We start from the raw sequence: 18,541 nt of genomic DNA on the forward strand, positions 1-18,541 counted from the left end.
AGTCACCACCTGAATGGAAAATGAACTGATTAGGCCGTGGTGGAAATTAGTTGGTCTGTCCAGATAGTATCAGATCCATAAATGTGGCAGCCACTTTTACCACTGTCATTGCAACTCTGACCACTTTCCCTGATTTGATGTAGCCAATATATTGAGTAACTTCCTTAATGATAGAGAGATGCCTCTGTCATTTGCAAAGCAGTCCACAAATAGGAGGCCTTCCCAGGTGGACACTACTTGCTAATTCTCTTGGTAACTGTTGACTAGATCTCAGCTCTCACTTGCGCCTTTCAGCTGGGGAGCTTTGTGCAGTAAACAACCTGTGCAGCTCTAGATGGTGGTCCTGGTGGTGGTGATGAGCAAGCTTGGGAAGCATGATATTGGGAAGGGAGCTCAAATGACTTGTGAAAGAGGTACCCAAGTAGATTAGGGATGCTGAGGCAGAAAGTGGGAGGGTTTTTAAGAGGAGTTTCATTTGCTTTTTTTTCATTCTTAATCTTGATATTTTACATTAACAACACAGTGTGGATCATGTACTGTGTTTTGCAGACGTGAAGAAAAAGAAAGAAAAAGGCTCGCTCTTTGCTCTTGAGATGCTTGCAGTTTAACTCAGCAATTCCATTCCCCCATCCTTTATGCCTCACTACTTATTACATTTACTTCTAATTCTTCCTCTTTAAATTGAGAAACCAGAGGCAAAACCAGACGCCATGATAATGGAATTTTATGTTGTGGTCTTTGATTACACTTCCCTTTCAAGCCTCAATATTTCATGTTGTGAATAATAATGTTCTTTGTAGGAGAAACCCTTAATTTGAAAATGTTGCAGATGGCCTTTTATCAGGAGCTATGGGCTGTCAAAATAAACAGATCTAATTATGAACCATTGTTGTGGAAGGGCCCGTCTTAAAGAATGGAAGTCAAGTTTCCCCAAATTAAAAAAGACCTTACTTTTTAAAAGTACCTTAGAATAATCATCTCTCTGTGGTTGATTGGTTTTCAACAAGTTACTCAGCAGATGGAGGCTGTCAGCTTTCTACTGGTACAGCTATTCTCATAACTGAGCAGGGATTTGCTGGGACCGCAGCATCACCTCTTTGCTTGAACAGGATCTGGTTTAGGAGAATCCTACTGCACTAATACATTGAAATGCAGCACTAGGAAAGGCCTTGGGATTGAGCCATTTTAAAAGTCTGGTTTTCGTGGGTCATTTTGGGAGCATTAGTATAACTTTAAACAACACTGAGTTTTGGAACTGCCCTGAAGGTAAAGATGTGAGAGAGTTGATATTTCTCAGCAGGAGTTCCTTGGTTTGGTGAATTGGTTTTTGCTTTCAACAAAATGTTTGCCTCAGGTTGTGGAATCCCCCAGATCAGTGGATATCCGTGGAGATTCGTGGGCTCTGCCAAGGTCGTGTCCTAGCTGCTGCTCCATCTCCAAAGAAAGAACTTATTCCTGAATAGACAGACAATTTAGGAATTTATAATTTTGTAACTAGTGACAAAGTATTTACTTCATTTGTGGTTAGTGGTTACTTGAGTTTGCTAAGGAAAATTTAGAGGACAACAGATTTGAATTGATACAAAGAGGACAGAATAAAAATCTAGATAATGAAACATCTTACCTTTTGTTGATTATTCAATTTAGCTCTTAAAACTGCAATAAATAAGAGGTTATATTAGTTGAAAACACACATGAATTTAGAAAATTTAGGCAATAACCCTCTCAGGGAAACATTTAATGAATTCTCTTTTTAAACATGTGAATTAGTTTCCTAATATAGTTAAGTTAATATTTTACTGTGAAAAAAAAATTTTTTCCCACCAGAATCTATGATCAATTGGTAAAGAAAAATGGACTAGCCATTCATTACTGCAAGAGTTTATTACTTGTCCTGGTCATCCCAATATTTAGTGAGTGACTAAAGTGGAAATAGTTTGCAATGCTACCCCTACAGTATTAGGTTTGGGTGAATCCAGACCTAATTTGCTGTGTTTGGCAAAATAATTATTGTGGAATTAATTGTTGAACTGGAGTTTTCTGTTGCCAGAAAAAATTCACACTGCCAAGTCCTTTTTCCCTTTATCTTCTAAATCCAAGATTATTTCAAGGGAAATTCAATACAAACATGTCTTATACCTTTAACTTCTTGATCCCATTAGCAGTACTTTCTAATGGCAGTGGGCTGTTCATAGGGTCTTCTTCTTCTGTTTTTTAATCTTATAGATTGAAGGAGAGAATAAATGGAACTGATCCTCCTAAGTATTGAGGACAGATCTGCAATGCTCAAAGACTTTCACCTTAGGAAAGACTTTCTCCCCTCTTAGCAAATCAGGCAGTATGGCATCCTCAAGGGCCCAGCTACCACGGTCTTTTTATGAAGTTGTTCTAATGTGCGAAACATCCACCCTGTGGAGGTTTAAACTGGTTGTCGCTTGAGCCCCACAAAAGTAGATTCTGGGATTTGTATAAGCCCTTGATTTGTTGGAACACATCTGATGGTGTGTCATCCACCGACCCCTGTGATATGAGCCCTCCTTTGGGCAAGGCCCACCCTTCATCCCTGAGAACATTTATCAGCCTCGATGAAATCCTCACCTGGCTCCGTAAAACCAGTGGTTACAACTGCCTTAGGGGAAGTGCCCAGTTGAATATGTTGCAGATCATCAATTCTTTTGTTTGAATATGAAGTTCAAAATCTTCCCCGTAGTACCCTTCTTAGGGGAAATTGAGGAAGAAATAGTTGATCATAAGAGTGCTGCTTGGAAGCACAAGTGGAAGGCTGGTGCTCCCTATTTCAATAGGCCGCTTTAAAGAGGGAATTTTAGCGGCTTTCCAGAGGCCAGGCAAAGGCATTTCCCCTTGATGTTGAGAAGCGCTAGGTGGGATTAATAGGAAACTGGAAAACGAAGATGGAGAGGAATTATAACTGTATAACAGCAGCAGGGAGAAGTTCCTAATGTGCATCTCTAATTAGCTCACTCATTAATCCTTAATGTATTAACTCATTTATTAATTGAAGAAATATTCATTAACTTAAGGGCATCTCTATCAGGCAAAACTTTGGGCACCAGGGTTACAAAAATGAATGAGACATACTTTTTCCCCCTTGAGTCTAGAAGGAAATATATTATACAAATAACTACAGTGATTGCTTCCCATATCAAATAAAGGTGAGGATTATCTGCTTCTCAGTGCTATTTTTTGAAGAAAAATGCATGAAACTTCAAATAGGAAAAGCCAAATTCCTATTCACAGTTGGTTTGTCTGTACAATATTGCCATTATAAGCCAGGTAAAGGTAATGCGGGACTTGGACTGTGAGTAGCACTGTCAGTTTCAGTTCTGATTTGTCCAACATATGCATGTCATTTCAAGAAACAAAATGATCAAAACCACCGTCAGTACAAACTCAGGGTATCCTTGGTGCTAGAGATTTTTGTCATAGTAGTGATTCCTTACATTGTGTGGAGTTTGATGTTAATAGAGCTTTTATAAACATTACCACATTTAATCTTCATAATAGGTTTTGTTATTTCCATTTTTCTGTTGAGAAAACAGAGTCTCAGTGATTGCGACTGAGTTGGTCAGTTTCAGAAAGGGTCTTCAGTGGACGTCTTCTGCTTCTAAGTCCAGGGAAGTTTGTACTATACCTCAATGAGGATTTATGAAAGGACAAAATGTAAGGACGAGCATGTATCTGGATAAGAAACATCACAGCTATCAAAGTGATGGGAGAGGCCTTATTTCTCAGGTGATTCTAGAGGATGATGTGGTGGGAAGAATGAATGGCCATCAAAGAGTTCCTCATCCTCATCTCTGGGATCTACGAATGTGTTAGGTTGCTAGACAAGGGGAAATTAAGGTTGCAGATGGATTTAAGGTTGCTAATCAGATGGCCTTAAAATAGGGAGATTATTTTGGATTATCTCAGTGGGTCTAACATAATCTTTAAAGAGGGAGACATAAAAAGAGAGAGAGAGATGTGACTAAGGAAGAATAGCCAGAGGCATGTGACATTGCCAGCTTTAAAAATGGAGGAAGGGAAACATGCCTTCCTGGGTATGGGGATGACCTCTAGAAGTTGGAAAAGGCGCAGAAACAAATCTTCCCCTAAAAACCTCCGGAAAGGGACAGAGCCATGCCATGCCTTATTTTAGCCCGTTGAGACCCATGTTGGACTTCTGACCTACAAAACTGTAAGATAATAAACTTTTGTTGCTTTGTGCCAGTAAGTTTCTGGTAATTTGTTACAGCAGGAGTAGGAAACTAACACAGGTGGTGTGGCTGTTAGAGCTGGATCTGTAGCTCTCTACCTTCAAAGCAGACAGTGCGACTAGGAACCCTGTGTTATCATCATGTGAGGACAGTTACAGGTTGGCTTGATAGTTCATTCAGTTATTTATTAATAAATGTCTCACACATCTACTTGACACCAGGTACTATTCCAGGACCAGCAATAAACAGGACATAGAAAATCCTGCATTCATGAAGCTGTCATTGTAGAAGGGGAGACAGGCAATAAATAAGTGAAACACATCATATACTAAAACGTGATAAGAAGAGTGCAAGGAGGGAGAGTGAGAGGAAGTGGTGTGTATACAGGGGTTTGTCAATTTTAGATGGGGCTTCCAAAGGCAGGTTCCCTAGGAAAGTGATATGTAAATGAAGACCTGAAGAGGAGACAAGCCACGTGGCTTTCTGGGGAAAGAGAGTCCAGAGCAAAGAGAATGCTAATAAGGCTCTGAGGACAAGAGGGGTCCTGACGTGCTGATGGACCAGAGAGAGTGGGTTGGTGAGAATGTAGTAAAAACTTCCGGGGTGCCTGGGTGATCCTGGATGGTGGCTTTATAGCCTCCCCAGGCCTGGAGTTGGAACCTTTGCTCCTCAGCTGGTGCGGAGCAGAAACAGACCACTTCCAGAGGCCTGCCTGAGGCAGCCCGAGGCGGATGATATCAAGGAATTTTTCAGTGCTCCTAATCAGTTTTATGGGTCAGTCATTTGAATTAATGCAGAGAATGGGGGAAAGTGATGCAAACAGTGTAAGTACCGGTTGGCATTTCCTTGAAAATTTGAATAACTCTTGCTTTTCAAAGAGTAGTATGGTTGGTGAGTGCCTGGAAACAGGCAGAATTGGGCATGTTTTCAACCCGACCAGCAGTTCACAGAGTGATGCCGGGAAAGGTCAGTCTGTTTTTCTCTCACCACATTGCTCATGTCTCATATAAATCTCTTAGAGGACCTTTTATCCCACGGTCTTCAGACAGAACCCACAGCCGCTGTCCCCCTCATGCCATTGTGTAGCATTTCTTTAAAGGAGCAGGCTACACAGAGTACCTCAAGTGATCCTCACAGTGGAGGGGAGGTGAACACCTACAGCTCAGCAAGAGCCAAGTGTGACCAGAGAGGAGCAGGCCAACTGACAGTAGTAGGTTGAGTTGGCTACAAACTCACCCTGGAAAGAGGGATATGTAAAAAATGTCAGAGCTTGGTGTCTCACACAGCAAAGATCTGTAAAAGAGAGAGAATAGTGATGGAGCGAACTACAGGAGGAGAAAAGATGACCCTAGAGGTATGTGGCAGTTTAAAATCATGGCCTCAAAATTCTTTGATGCTCTTCCCATCAAGAGGTGAGGTCTATGCCTCTTCCCCTGAATCCTCTCGTGATGGCTTGACCAATAGAATGGAGCAGAGGGACACTGTGTCTGATTCTGAATGCAGGCCTTAAGAAATAGTAGTTTCCGGGGACTTCCTTGCTGGTCTGGTGGTTAAGAATCTGCGCTTCCAATGCAGGGGGTGTGGGTTCGATCCCCAGTCAGGGAAATAAGATCCCACATGCCTCAAGGCCAAAAAACCAAAACATCAAACAGAAGCAATATTGTAACAAATTCAATAAAGCCTTTAAAAATGGTCCACATCAAAAAAAAAAAACTTAAAAAAAAAAAAAACAGAAGAAATTTTAGTGTCCGCTTGTGGCTTATTGAAACAGTTTATTGAGCAAAACCAGCAGCCAACCACGTGGAGAGCCACCTTGGAACAGTTCTCCCCGTTCCGGTGGAGTCACCACGGGCTGCATGTGCTGAGCCCTGCCCAGCTTGTGGATTTGGGAGAAAATGAAATGACTCTTGTTATTTTAAGTTGCTCCCTTTTGGGGTAGCTTGTTGTATGTGGGTAATTGCAACACGGTACATGCAGGGGATGGGAAGGAGAAATGTCAGGTCTCATATGTGATGACAGTCGTTTGCTATGTCAAGTATATATAATATAAAGCATATGATTCAAATCGTTCTTAACCACTCTGCATTATTCACTCTTTCCTCAGAAAAATGCACATATATGAACCTTTTGAGTACAGCTGCAGCGGTCTCAGGCCCTCTTCCATTCCTTCATCCACAGGCATATAGAGCCCAGGTAGAGAGCCCCTGTGAGGAGACTGTCTCTCCACCACTATTTTTTATAAAGTGGAGTTTGGTATAAGCTTAGGGAAGGATGAGGGAAAGGACAATGGACTTTGTTATTAGACTTGTGTCTTATTCTAGCCTTTTCTTTGACCTGCTCCTTGTTTGTGGATAAAGTACAAAACCTCTATATTGCAATTTCTTGGATGGTAAAATGTGAATTCAAATCCTGTCCTTTCTTTCTTCAAAGGAATGTTGAGATTTAAAAAAAAAAAAAAAAAAAAAAAAAGGAGGACATGAATGCTTAGAAAAGTTGTAACTTGCCCCTCAGAGGTACCTAACAAATATTTGTTGAATTGATTGCTAGCTGTTGTTATCCATTGGGGATTGCTTGATTGGGTAGCCCAAACCGTTAAGGGCAAGGTTTCGCCCATAAAACAACTCTTGAGACATGGACCCCAGGGTAAGAGTATCGAGGAGTATAGGAATGAAAAGGGGAGTTCAGTCCAGTGTTATCTTTTCACTCTGTTCTCCTTAGTTTTGTAGTTGGTGGAGAGGAGCTAGGAGAAACAGTAGCCTGCAAAGATTGGTATCAGTTTACACCAAAGCAAAACTCTGCTCACCGACACAAGGACTTGGAAGCAGTATACACAGAAATCTCACAAAATACAAAAACACACAGACACTGCCTTCAGCATTGGCGTCACTGGGTAGAAAGTCTATTTACATTGGTCCTTATGAGGTCAGCAAAACATTTTGAATAGCCACTCCCTGGCTGCCTGCAGTGAGTCTGAAAATATGAAATAAAACATAAACAGCAGACCTGACTTCTGAGCAGGGTGTTCCAAGATTCCTTCTTTGCTTTCTGCTACAACAGATTGCATTGTTGCTATATTTGTAGATTTCTCTCACCTCAGATTAAAGGATATCAGTGTCGTTAGGGTAAAACCCAAAACACAGGTGATGGAAGGCAACACCCAATGTTAAAACCTTCAACAAGGAAGATCCACTGTGGTTGTTTTCCTTCCCATTGTGTAACTGTAAGGACAGGGAGGGGCAGGGGAGTAAAAAGCTGAGATCAATCCGCTTGGATTGAAGGCAATTTAGTTTCCATCAGACGTGATGTTGATCAATGAATCGCAAAATCTCAAACAACAGTTGCCCAGCACAAACTGTGTCACAGGATCCAGATCAGAGATATCTGCAATTTGTTTAGTTTTCATGTTGATGTAAGCAGAGTCAATTCTGGCTGAACTAAATGGCCTTTAGAAATAGTTTATCACCTCTTTCCCCTTTTTATCCACTACTGTCTCAAAAAAAAAAAAAACACCAACAAAAACAACAACAACAAAAACCCAACCCAAAAAACAACCCTACCCCAGAATCTGAGTTTAATTCAGGTTTGGGTCCATTTGTATATAATAAATCGCTTATGATGAATGCAGTGGAAGTTGAGGGGCGGGACAACCCTTACCCCACACTGCACTGGTTTTTGGCCATCAGCGTTGAAGCCGGCAGACGTCCCTTGCAGGGACAGCTCAGCTGGGGCCCAGAGGCAGGCGACCTTGAGAGGCCTGTACAGCAGGTCTTAGGAGGGTAATTACATCACTTGTTTCTTCCTTCTAGGGGTATAAATGGGCTCAGTGTGAAGGCTGCTCACCGTCAGGCACATGAAAGAGCCTGAGTGTGAGTTCGAAATGTGATCCCAAAATACCCGTGAGTGAATATGTAGAAGATTTTTTCTCGGGGGGTCCCTGTCAGAATCTCTTAAGCATTTGGTTCCCTTTAAGGAAATCAGTGCTAATAAAGAGGCATTTAACGAAAGAAGCTGAGGCAGAGTAAACCAAACTGATTTATAGCTCATATATAAGGAAAAATATCCCTAATTAGCAATTTTTTTTAAGAAAAGCATGAACTAAAGGGAGAATTGCTATTTTTTCCCCCAGTTTTTCCTTTTGCTCTGTTTTGTTTGCCATATTAATTGGAGACGTACATCATTTATTCCATGTGATATCTAGACCTTTCAGGAGTTATTTGCTATTTTTCCAGTTTTTCCTCTTCCATGCATTGGGGGTAGCGCTGGAGAAGCAAAGAGAAATCAGCACAGTCCTCACTTGCCAGGAGTTCACACACTGGCCTGCTGGCCTAACCTCGGGGACCAGTTACTACCATGCAGTTTGATGAGACAGTTTGACAAGGCAGGGCAGTGACATGGGTGCCAGTGCTCAACTTAGGGGCAAGGAATCGAGGGAAGGCTTGAGAACTTGAGATGGGGAGGCTGCGAGCTGTATCTTGTCAAAAAGTGGGGGTATTTCAGGTAGAGGAGAAGAGGGTTGGGAGGTAGAGGTGATTATTCTGGGAAGAGAGAATAATAAGTTCAAAACGTAAGGTGGCAATGGCCTTGTGGTTTTGGGAACCGTTGGTAGGTTGGTAAGGCTAGAGCACATGAGTATTAGGCCAAGAAGCCTGTAAAATGATGAAAGAAGAAAGCAGGAGACAATCATGGAATGTCTGGTAGGCTGTGCAGAGGCACTTGGATTCTATCTAAAGCCTTTGGGAGCCTCAAAAGGATTTCCCATATTCCCTGGGCAGCCACTGTTCCCACACCAGCCAGCAGCTCCAAGCCTCAGCACCTGTGAGTTTGCAAGACTCCAAGGAGGCAGGCCCAAGGGACAAATCTGCAGGGTGTCCTAGGGTCTCCTGGAGGCCCCCACCGAGATGGAACCCCGCTGCTCACAGCAGCTATCTGACCATTTACACGCCGGTGTTGACTTCCTTCCCATCCCTGCCATCCTTCCTGTCCTCTACATTTGCTTCCTGGGGTTTCCTCTTTAAAAACTCTTTGCACTTAAATTCTTAGCTCAGAGTCTGCTTCTGGCGGAACCCAACCTAACCAGTTTATTGGGGGATAAATAGAGAGATGGTGATGAAGGTGGACTCCAGATGGTTTTCATGAGCATGGGAGTGAGGGGGAGGATTTGAGAGAAATGTAGAAAGTACAATTTGTAGAAATTACTGCTTCGCTGGATGTATCCCGAGAAGCAAGGAAGGAGTCTCAGGTGATTCAAGGTTTGGGTTTGTTGACTGGGGGACTCCATGAAGCAAGATAAGGACTACAGGATGGGGAATAGAGTTTTTGGTGAAGTATAAGGGATTTAGATTTGATTATGCCAAATCTGAGGTATTACCACAGAGAGAGTGAAGCTTAGAGGAAAGAAGCAGTTTGGAGACCCGAGCACTGAAGCCAGGCGTCGGTTCCTGAGTAGCAGTGGCCGCTGTGGTGTGAGTGCGGGCAGGGGCTGTGGGGAAAACCCAGCAAGGACAGAACTCTGGGAGTACCAGCCTCTACCAGGCACGTGGGTGAGGAGGACCTGCTGAAGAGGAGTAAAAGACCAGGCAAGAGCCAAGAGAGTGATGTTATAGAAGCTAAGAGAGGGAAAGTGTCAGGAGAGGGAGAAAACAATGGAGAGCTTTCAGGAGGTAAGCCTGCACATTTCCATTGGATTTCACTTGGATGGTCACTGGTGTCTTTAGGAAGTTGGACCAATTAGAGAAGCAGGAGATGTCCCCGCCTCCCGCCGCATGTAAGAAATCTAATTTTATTACTGGGAAAATAGGTTCAACAAGAAATGCCTAGAAGAGGGATTGTCTTAATAAATAGATAAGAATAATTTCCAATTCTAGGTAAGTGTGATTTCAGTTAGCATACCAAAGGATGCAGCCCTCTCTTTAGATGATTTGTATGAAATTGGATACTTACAAAGATTCAAGTTCGTTGTGCTAATTGGGTAGGATTTTTCCTTCTAAGCCACTTGTTGTTTTCTTTTAAGTTGGTCCTACTTCTGTTTTAATTATCACAGATTTCAATTTTATGTTGCCTAAAAAAAAAAAACCCCAAAACAAGGTTTAACCCTATAGCTGGTGCCCCTTTGAATTGTGAATAATGATTCTACTTTTTGTACTGTATTTAGTTACCTGTGGTTAAGAATTTAATCTTTGGAGTTAGACTAAGTATTAGAGTGACTCTACCACCTACTCTCTAAGATCCCTGGGGAGGTACTTTACTTCTCTCTGCCTCAGTTTCCTCATCTGTAAAATGGAGGTGATAATACAACCTCAGAGTGTTCTCAGTACAAATGAGTTAATTCAAGCAATATAGTTAAAACCATGTCTGGCACAGAGTAAGTGCTTAGTACCTTTTGTATTGGAAGTAGTAATTGTTAGTATTTTTTCTACTTATTATTCGGTACTACTATTAAAAATCGGGAGATAGCGTGATGTAAAGGAATAATGATTAGACTAGAAAACAAAAGACTAAGGGTCTGTTCTCAGCTTTTCTGTCAGCTCTGTGGGCTTAGACAAGTCCACTCATTTCTCTGAGCTCACTTTCTTCATCTGTAAAAGATGGAGGTTGGAATAGAAAACCTTTGCCAGACTTGGTTTTAATATTCTGGAAGTCTACCTTTGGCTTGTGGGGTGAGAGTAGCTGATTTACACAGCAGTCTTAGCTGTAATATGTTTTTCCATGAAGCAAAGGTAAATGGGCAAAGGGGAAATCTGAAAACTTTCAAGTAGGCAAATGCTTTCTAGAAAGTATGCTAAATGTGTTGGTATATTTTCACATAATTCCTTACTTGGGTTGACATATATAAATCAGTTACTTATGTTTTGTTTGGATGGATTATCTTTTCTTTTGAGTATATCCAGTTATTTTTCATCTTTTGGAATTTTTAAAATCTCTCTTATAGAAAAATCAAATTTTTTTCATGTATCCATTTCATTGTTGATGTTATAATCTGTATAAAATCTGTCCTCTTAAATTAAGTATACATTTAGATTGTAAACATAACAAAAAGTAAATTAATAATTATATGATGTGCTGTTTTCTTGTATCTTAGTACATTTTTGAGGCTGGAAAATTGGTCCCCGTTCTGATTTTGCACTTATTCCAGTGAATTTTTCCTCTGATGAGTTATTTTTCTTGTGCACACATGGGGGAGCTTTTGAGACACTGGTTTGAATGTTAAATGTCAAGGCTTTCCCAACAACTTGAGTCTGAGATGATGGAGTAGAATTCTCCATTGTGGACAGTGTAATAGGGCAAGACTGGCTGGAGAACTGACTGAGATTTCCCGTGTTCATTGTCTGGTATGAGGCCCTGGAACCAATTCATAATTCTCTTCTAGAAGTAGCCGTGTATGTGCATTCTCTATCAAAAAAGGGTAAAGCTAAAAAAAAAAGAGAGAGAAAAAAAGAGAGAGAGAGAAGCAAAATTTTCATAGGTTCATTGTTTTCTGATGCTTCGGTAAGAAGCACATGGGCCACAAACGTAGCAGGATGGTCCCTTCAGGTGCAGTGGGGTGGGAAGCTCTGACTTCCACAGCAACCTTATTGCAAATGCCCCTGAAATGATCCCACGTTGACTGTTCCATAGACAAAGGAAAACCTAATAGCACAGTAGAACAGAAAACAAATCCTACCTGGAGGGAGCAGAAGACAAAGGGAAAGGCCGGAGTTGAGCCTGGCGCTCTTGGCCTCTTGCTTTGTTTGCTGTATGAGGAAAAGGCAGAAAAATAGAAAATGCTGTGCGAAGCGAAAAGAAACCTCTGTTTCACAGGCCTTTAACTGGCTTTATCATTGTCTTTCTTTGGACCCAATTTTTTAATGGTTAAAAACATAAATAAACATAAAAATAGCCCTGGCGGCAGCCGCACAGACACACGACGGAGTTTCACGAGTGGCTGGGGCTCCCCTCTGCCCCAGTTGATTTGGGATTGTCGGTGGGATCATAGCCTTGCCTGGACACTCTGCTCACCAGGCAGGGTGTTTTTGTTTGTTTGTTTTTTGTTTTTTAATTTTTATTTATTTAATTTATTTATTGGCTGTGTTGGGTCTTCGTTGCTGCACACGGGCTTTCTCTAGTTGTTGCGAGCGGGGGCTACTCTTCGTTGTGGTGCGCAGGCTCCTCACTGTAGTGGCTTCTCTTGTTGTGGAGCGTGGGCCCTAGGCGCATGGGCTTCAATAGTTGTGGCTCATGGGCTCTAGAGCACAGGCTCAATAGTTGTGGCGCACGGGCTTAGTTGCTCTGTGACATGTGGAGTCTTCCCAGGGCAGGGTTCGAACCTGTGTCCCCTGCATTGGCAGGCAGATTCTTTACCACTGAGCCACCTAGGAAGTCCCATCCAGGCAGGGTTTTAAATACCCTTGAAAAGGAAGATTCCATGAGAAAATCAATACTGCTGATTTTTTTAATGGTATTGATATATTGACAAAATCCCTTTAGTAGTTATTTTCTTGTGTGAAGTGTGTGGTATAACTGGACTAATATAAATTTATATAAAACTAAACAGGCCATCCTTTAGGATGAATGGGAAGTAGATAAAAGTTGCCTCTCTTTCTCATTGGTTTTTTTCTCCCAAGACCGCCAAGTTGTATCCTCTGAAGGTTATGTTTGATTCCTTGCCATTCCTTTTGTCTCAAGACTCGCCTCACTTTCATGGTTTCAGTCATTAACTATATTCCCATCCCGGACTTCCATCACAGACTCCAGATGTACATTTCCCACTGCCCAATGCACATTCCTACCTGGATATGGACATCAAATCTATTAAATCAAGCACCACACCTGCCATCCTTCCTCCACTTGCCTCGTCAGCCTCCTTCTTTACCCCCCACCTCAGCTCACCAATTCCTCCTGGCTTTCCCACGTCTGTTGTCTGTTCTTGAACCTCCATTTTTGAGCCACCTGGGCTTGAAAATTTGGGTTCATCTTTGACACTTGCCTGTCTCATGTTCTGTGCTGTGTCATGAGTCCCCAAGACCACCCTTGGGTTTGATGATTTGCTAAAAGGATACACAGGACTCAGAAAAGCTATTACACTCCTGGCTGTGGTTTGTTGAAGTAAAAGGAAAGAGATTAAAATTGAGAGATGGGAAAGATGCATTGAGTATGATTTCCAGGAGAAACCAGGTGCAAGCTTCCAAAACTCCTCTCCCAGGGAATTGTCTGGATGTGCTCAATTCTCTGAACAATGATCTGTGACAAGATGTGCAGCCAGGAAACCAGCAGAGCTCACCTGAGCCTTGGTGTCCCGCGTTTTTGTTGGAGATCAGTCATGTAGACATGCAGTGCCCGCATGATTTATTTCAGCTATTCAGACTCCAGATCCCCAGGAATTCACCATGAATCATATTGTTAGCGTAAACTGTTTGACCAAACGGATACTGCTTGGCCCAAGGCCTCAGACATACAACACTCTTACTAAGCAGAGTATTTGAAAGGCTCAGAGCTCAACTCCCAGAAGCTGGCCAAGTCCTGAAGACGGGACATTTTTGAGAACATTCAGGGTTTGAGCAACCCAGCTCTGCTGAATTAACCTTACAGGCACATGCAATCACCAAGCTTTACTGGCTGTTGGGAAAAATGGGTAAGAGCACACACTTTGCTGTTAAACAGATATGTGTTTCTAGCTCTATGAGGATTACGTGAGATGTGGTTAACAGAGCACTGGACATAGAAATACTGAATGAATGTTAGATGATCGTTTGTTGTTGTTGTTATAATTATTATTGTCTCTGCCCTTTCGTATTCAATACTGCTATCTACCTAGTCTGTGACCTTATTGCTTTCACTTTCATAGTGCATTAGGCTCCCACAGCAGTGAACTTAGGATAAGTTATGCTGCACTAATGATCCCCAAATCTGAGCAGCTGGCAAAAATGGGGGTATTTCTCAATCCTGAGCTTATTCGTTCTGAGTTGGCTGCAGCTCTGCTCCATGTTATTGTCATTCTTGGGACCCAGGCAGAAGGAGCAGCCCCACTCTGGAATACTGTGGCAAAGATAAAAGAGCATAGGATAGAACCACTGAATGGCTCTTAACGTTCTTCTTGGAAATGGCACATATTCTATCTATGCCCATTTAATTGTCTAAAGACTGTCATGTAGCCAGGCCTGAGGTTAATGGATTAGCGATCTATAATATTCCCTTGGGGGGTGATGTTAAATGTTTGGAAAATAATATAATCTATCAACTTCTTACCTGGCCTCTCTGCCTCCAGCCTCCTTCCACCCTCGTCACACTCCAGTCTATCCTGTTGACCATTGCCAAGTCTATATCCTCAAAGCTCAGGGTTGGCGAACTAGTTCCCTCCTCTGAAAGTGCCTTAATTCACGGTCTTCTATTGACTAGTTCAGGCAAGCTCCTTTTCAAGTTCAGCCGCTCGTGACTCTGCTATGATCCAGTGAAAGCAGAATATTCACCAGCTGTCAGGAGCCACTGGACAAGCCAATGCTGTGACAAGGTCACCAGGCTCCAAGGAGGACCACAAGGCGAGAACTCCTTGGAAGGGCATTTCAGAGCAAGGACAGGCCCCAGACCATCTCCACCCATTTTACATTCTGTTCTTTGTTTCTTTGTAATACTATGCTTACCACCCACTTCCCCTCCCTGTTTCTATGTTCCCAGGAAAGAACCAGGGTTTGACACATTCTTTCTCCGTGTCTGCCCCACCAAGTCCTCTCCCACCACTCCTTGGTGGAAAAGGCGGGCACCTCAGGCTGCTAAATGCTGGAGAAAAGGGAGGGGTGGCTCTTTTTGTAATGCTCATGATTGCAGCAAGGCATAAGTATAGACAAAGACATTAGGCATAGGTATGGGTGCTAAGGGCTATAGTTTGCTCAGATATAAGATTAAGAAGTTATTTACATATGTTTACCTCAGAGTCACAAGGTTTGCAAGCCAAACCTGATGAAAGAAAGAAACGGGTAGATGCTGAGGGAAGATATGCTCTGTCATAAAAGATTTTTTCTGATATGTTTACTATATAAACACACAAAGCTCTGACGATAAAAAAGAAGAGATCCTGCATAGCAGACACAGGCCTCTTCGTCTCTTCCTTATGCCAACGCCACTCATCCCTTGGGTACTCCTGGACCCGCTGGAGCTGGATTTTGGCAACCAGCACTGGGCACGTTTTATCTTTTTTTTTTTAATTTATTTATTTTTTATCTTTTTTTAATATTATTGGCCCTGTTGGATCTTTTTTTGCTGTGCGCAGGCTTTCTTTAGTTGCGGTGAGTGGGGGCTACTCTTCATTGTGGTGCGCGGGCTCCTCATGGCCGTGGCTTCTCTTGTTGTGGAGCACGGGCTCTAGGCGCGTGGGCTTCAGTAGTTGCAGCACATGGGCTCAATAGTTGTGGCTCATGGGCTCTAACACGCAGGCTCAATAGTTGTGGCGCACGGGCTTCGTTGCTCCGCGGCATGTGGGATCTTCCTGGAGCAGGGAGCGAACCCTTGTCCCCTGCATTGGCAGGCGGATTCTCAACCACTGCGCCACCTAGGAAGCCCGCACGTTTTATCTTAGCACCTCCGCACCGTTGCTTATGACAGTCGACTGCTGAGAAGGATGACCCTTTTCTGAAGAAACCCACCATTGTATTCACCTTTAAATTCCCCACAGAGCCCGGGTGCCTTGCCCACAGTCATGCCTGAAACGTATGATGAATGAATGGAAGAAGAAACATTGCTCCAATGTTACAAAGAAACCCAAGGGCTATTTAGTGACAGGAGAGGCCAGGCAGGAGGCTGTGGGAAGGTTGAAGTCCAACTCATGCTTTTCTCACAAGCCAAGTCCTGAGGTGGGGTGTGGAGGAAGGGTGTCTTCTTCTAACACAAAAGCATCAAATCGTGTAGCAGTGGCCTTCCTTCCAGGGTCTCTGTATATTGAAAGGAAACCTCCTATACAGGACCTTTGTGTCCCCAAAGGGCCATACATATGGAAGTCATCACAGAGCAGCAGTAAAAAAGTGTTGTTTGGGCTCTGCTTTCTCGTAAGTGTCAAGTCCTAGGCCGCCAAGTCATCCATGCACCTGCTCGGCATCCTTTGAATATCCGTGACTCAGAACCCTTCATGAGATTGGGTCTTCGTGCTGCTTTGGGTTTCATGAGAAGGGACCCATGGACTTGGCTGTTTCTGCCTACTCAGGTTTTACTTATCCTGGGGGCAGCACCCCTCTTACTGAGGCCCAGAATAGCAGACTGAGAGTAAGGATGAAAGAAAGCAACTGGATCTGTTATGCTTGGTAAGAGGCGATAAAGCCTTGTTTCCTGAAAACGTTCCTAAAAATAAAAACCAGTCCCTGCCAGTGCGGCAAATAGCCAAAACGACTTCTTGGATGAGTGATTTTTGAGTGTTTTTTTTTTTCCCTTTCTTTCTCCTGGTTACAATTTTTAAAATCTGCTCTAAAAGAAATCTGTTCCAAATTCAGTACTAAAGGAGAATGTTGCTGATTAGCGGAAAGGAGAGCCAAAGGACTTTGGTGGCCCATGGCAGTGACTGTAAATGTGGGGCCGTCACTGCTGCCTGGGGAGAGCTTCAGCCCTGGGAGTTACCTCTCAGCCGGGCTCTGCGTAACCGCTGTAAAGCTGACAAAACCACTGTGTGTGTTGTCAGCAACACGCTGGCTTTAATTTTTTAAACGATATTTTACTGACGCATCTGCTTTGTGTCAAGGGGGTTAGGTTCTTAGATGACTAAGGTAATAAACAAGCAAAGGAAAATCAGTGTCGTCCGTGTTAAGGTATTAACTCCAGCGCTAACGAGTTGCTGAGGAGCAAGACAGAGATAATTAGAAGACATTGCAGGAAGGAATCGAGCAGGTAAATGTTTAGATCCTTACGTTCAGAATCCTGGTATTAGAAGTAGACTCTGGAGCTAATTGGTCTGTGGCTTTGAAGTAGAGGGACGATGAAGTTTGATCAACTCAACATATGCCCCCTTCACCAGCTGGAAGACTCCAGGGCATTTGTATTGTCGTGAAATATTCTTATTAATTTGCTGAAATACCAATGTGTTTGTGGCATTTGGAGACCATTGTTATCACCATGTTCAGGCTTCGTGTTTATGACCTCCAAGACTGATCTGAAATTCCTTCATACACAGCTTAGCGATCATGACTCACCTGTGCTGTATATAGAAAAGATTTTTATATTCCTGTTGAACAAATCATCTTTTTTAGGAGTGGCTTTTCCTCCATAGTCTTATAAAATACTATTAAGTAATATATGTTATTTTATTTATTTATCTTTGGCTGTGTTGGGTCTTTGTTGCTGCTCGGGCTTTCTCTAGTTGTGGTCAATGGGGGCTGCTCTTCATTGTGGTGCATGGGCTTCTCGTTGCCGTGGCTTCTCTTGTGAAGCATGGGCTCTAGGCACTTGGGCTTCAGTAGTTGCAGCACATGGGCTCAGTAGTATGGCTTGCGGGCTCTAGAGCGTAGGCTCAGTTGTTGTGGCACAAGGGCTTAGTTGCTCCATGGCATGTGGGATCTTCCCGGACCAGGGATCGAAACTGTGTCCCCTGCATTGGCAGGTGGATCTTCACCACTGCGCCGCCAGAGAAGTCCAAGTAATATATTTAAAATTTGCTTTTGCTTCCTTTTATTTGAATGCACTTTCTCCTCTTTTCAGACTGATGGGTAGTCATTTAATTATCAATTTAGCGGGATTTGGTTCCTTAAGACCTTCCTTGAATGGGGAGTGATATAATGTCTATTAGTAAGCATTGTTGATCCCCTCTGGGAGAATCCTCTGTAGTTCTTGTAGACCTTGGTCTCTATAAGACCCGAAAGTGGATACTGAGTTTTCTGTTTGAGTGGTCACTCTGAGACTGTTGACTAAGCTGACAGGTCATCTTTCATCTAGGCCTGAGTTGGCCTCCCTGTCTGCTGTGGCTGGGGAACATATTGGGTCAACGTTTGAAGCTGAAAACTTTCTCAGTGAGCCATATAAATTCTATTTCTTTAAGGCAGTTAAAGTAGAGCCGTTCTTCAATTCATTGATGTCATTTATGGCAGTGATGACACAGGAGACTTTTTCTCTGAAGGGCCCAGTGACTTATGCTTGTTCACTCATTTATCCTGGAATGTTTGAGTCTGACTATGTGCTGGGCAACGTGCTGGATACTGGAGGTTCAGTAGTGGGGTCAGGTTAAGTCTTCGTCTTCATAGTATTTAAAATAGGTACAATCAAACGGGAGACAGAGTTAGGCCGTTACAGTATATTGTGATGGGGAAGCACAGTGAGCACCCAGGAAGGACATTCGGCAGGACTTGGTTGCCTGGATGTACCAGGAAATGTGTAAGATC

General features: G+C 42.9%; 1 long non-coding RNA gene across 2 annotated transcripts in view; it reads left to right on the forward strand.

Annotated features, from left to right (window-relative positions):
- The first annotated feature begins 15,431 nt into the window (after positions 1-15,431).
- The window catches only part of LOC130857459 (uncharacterized), a 336,472-nt gene continuing 333,362 nt past the window's right edge, over positions 15,432-18,541 (forward strand). For both annotated transcript variants that reach the window (XR_009054830.1, XR_009054829.1), the window contains exon 1: positions 15,432-15,472. This is a non-coding gene — a long non-coding RNA (uncharacterized LOC130857459). The remainder of the gene's footprint in view (positions 15,473-18,541) is intronic.

This window comes from Hippopotamus amphibius, chromosome 1 (assembly GCF_030028045.1).
Source record: "Hippopotamus amphibius kiboko isolate mHipAmp2 chromosome 1, mHipAmp2.hap2, whole genome shotgun sequence".
Taxonomy (NCBI): Eukaryota; Metazoa; Chordata; class Mammalia; order Artiodactyla; family Hippopotamidae; genus Hippopotamus; species Hippopotamus amphibius.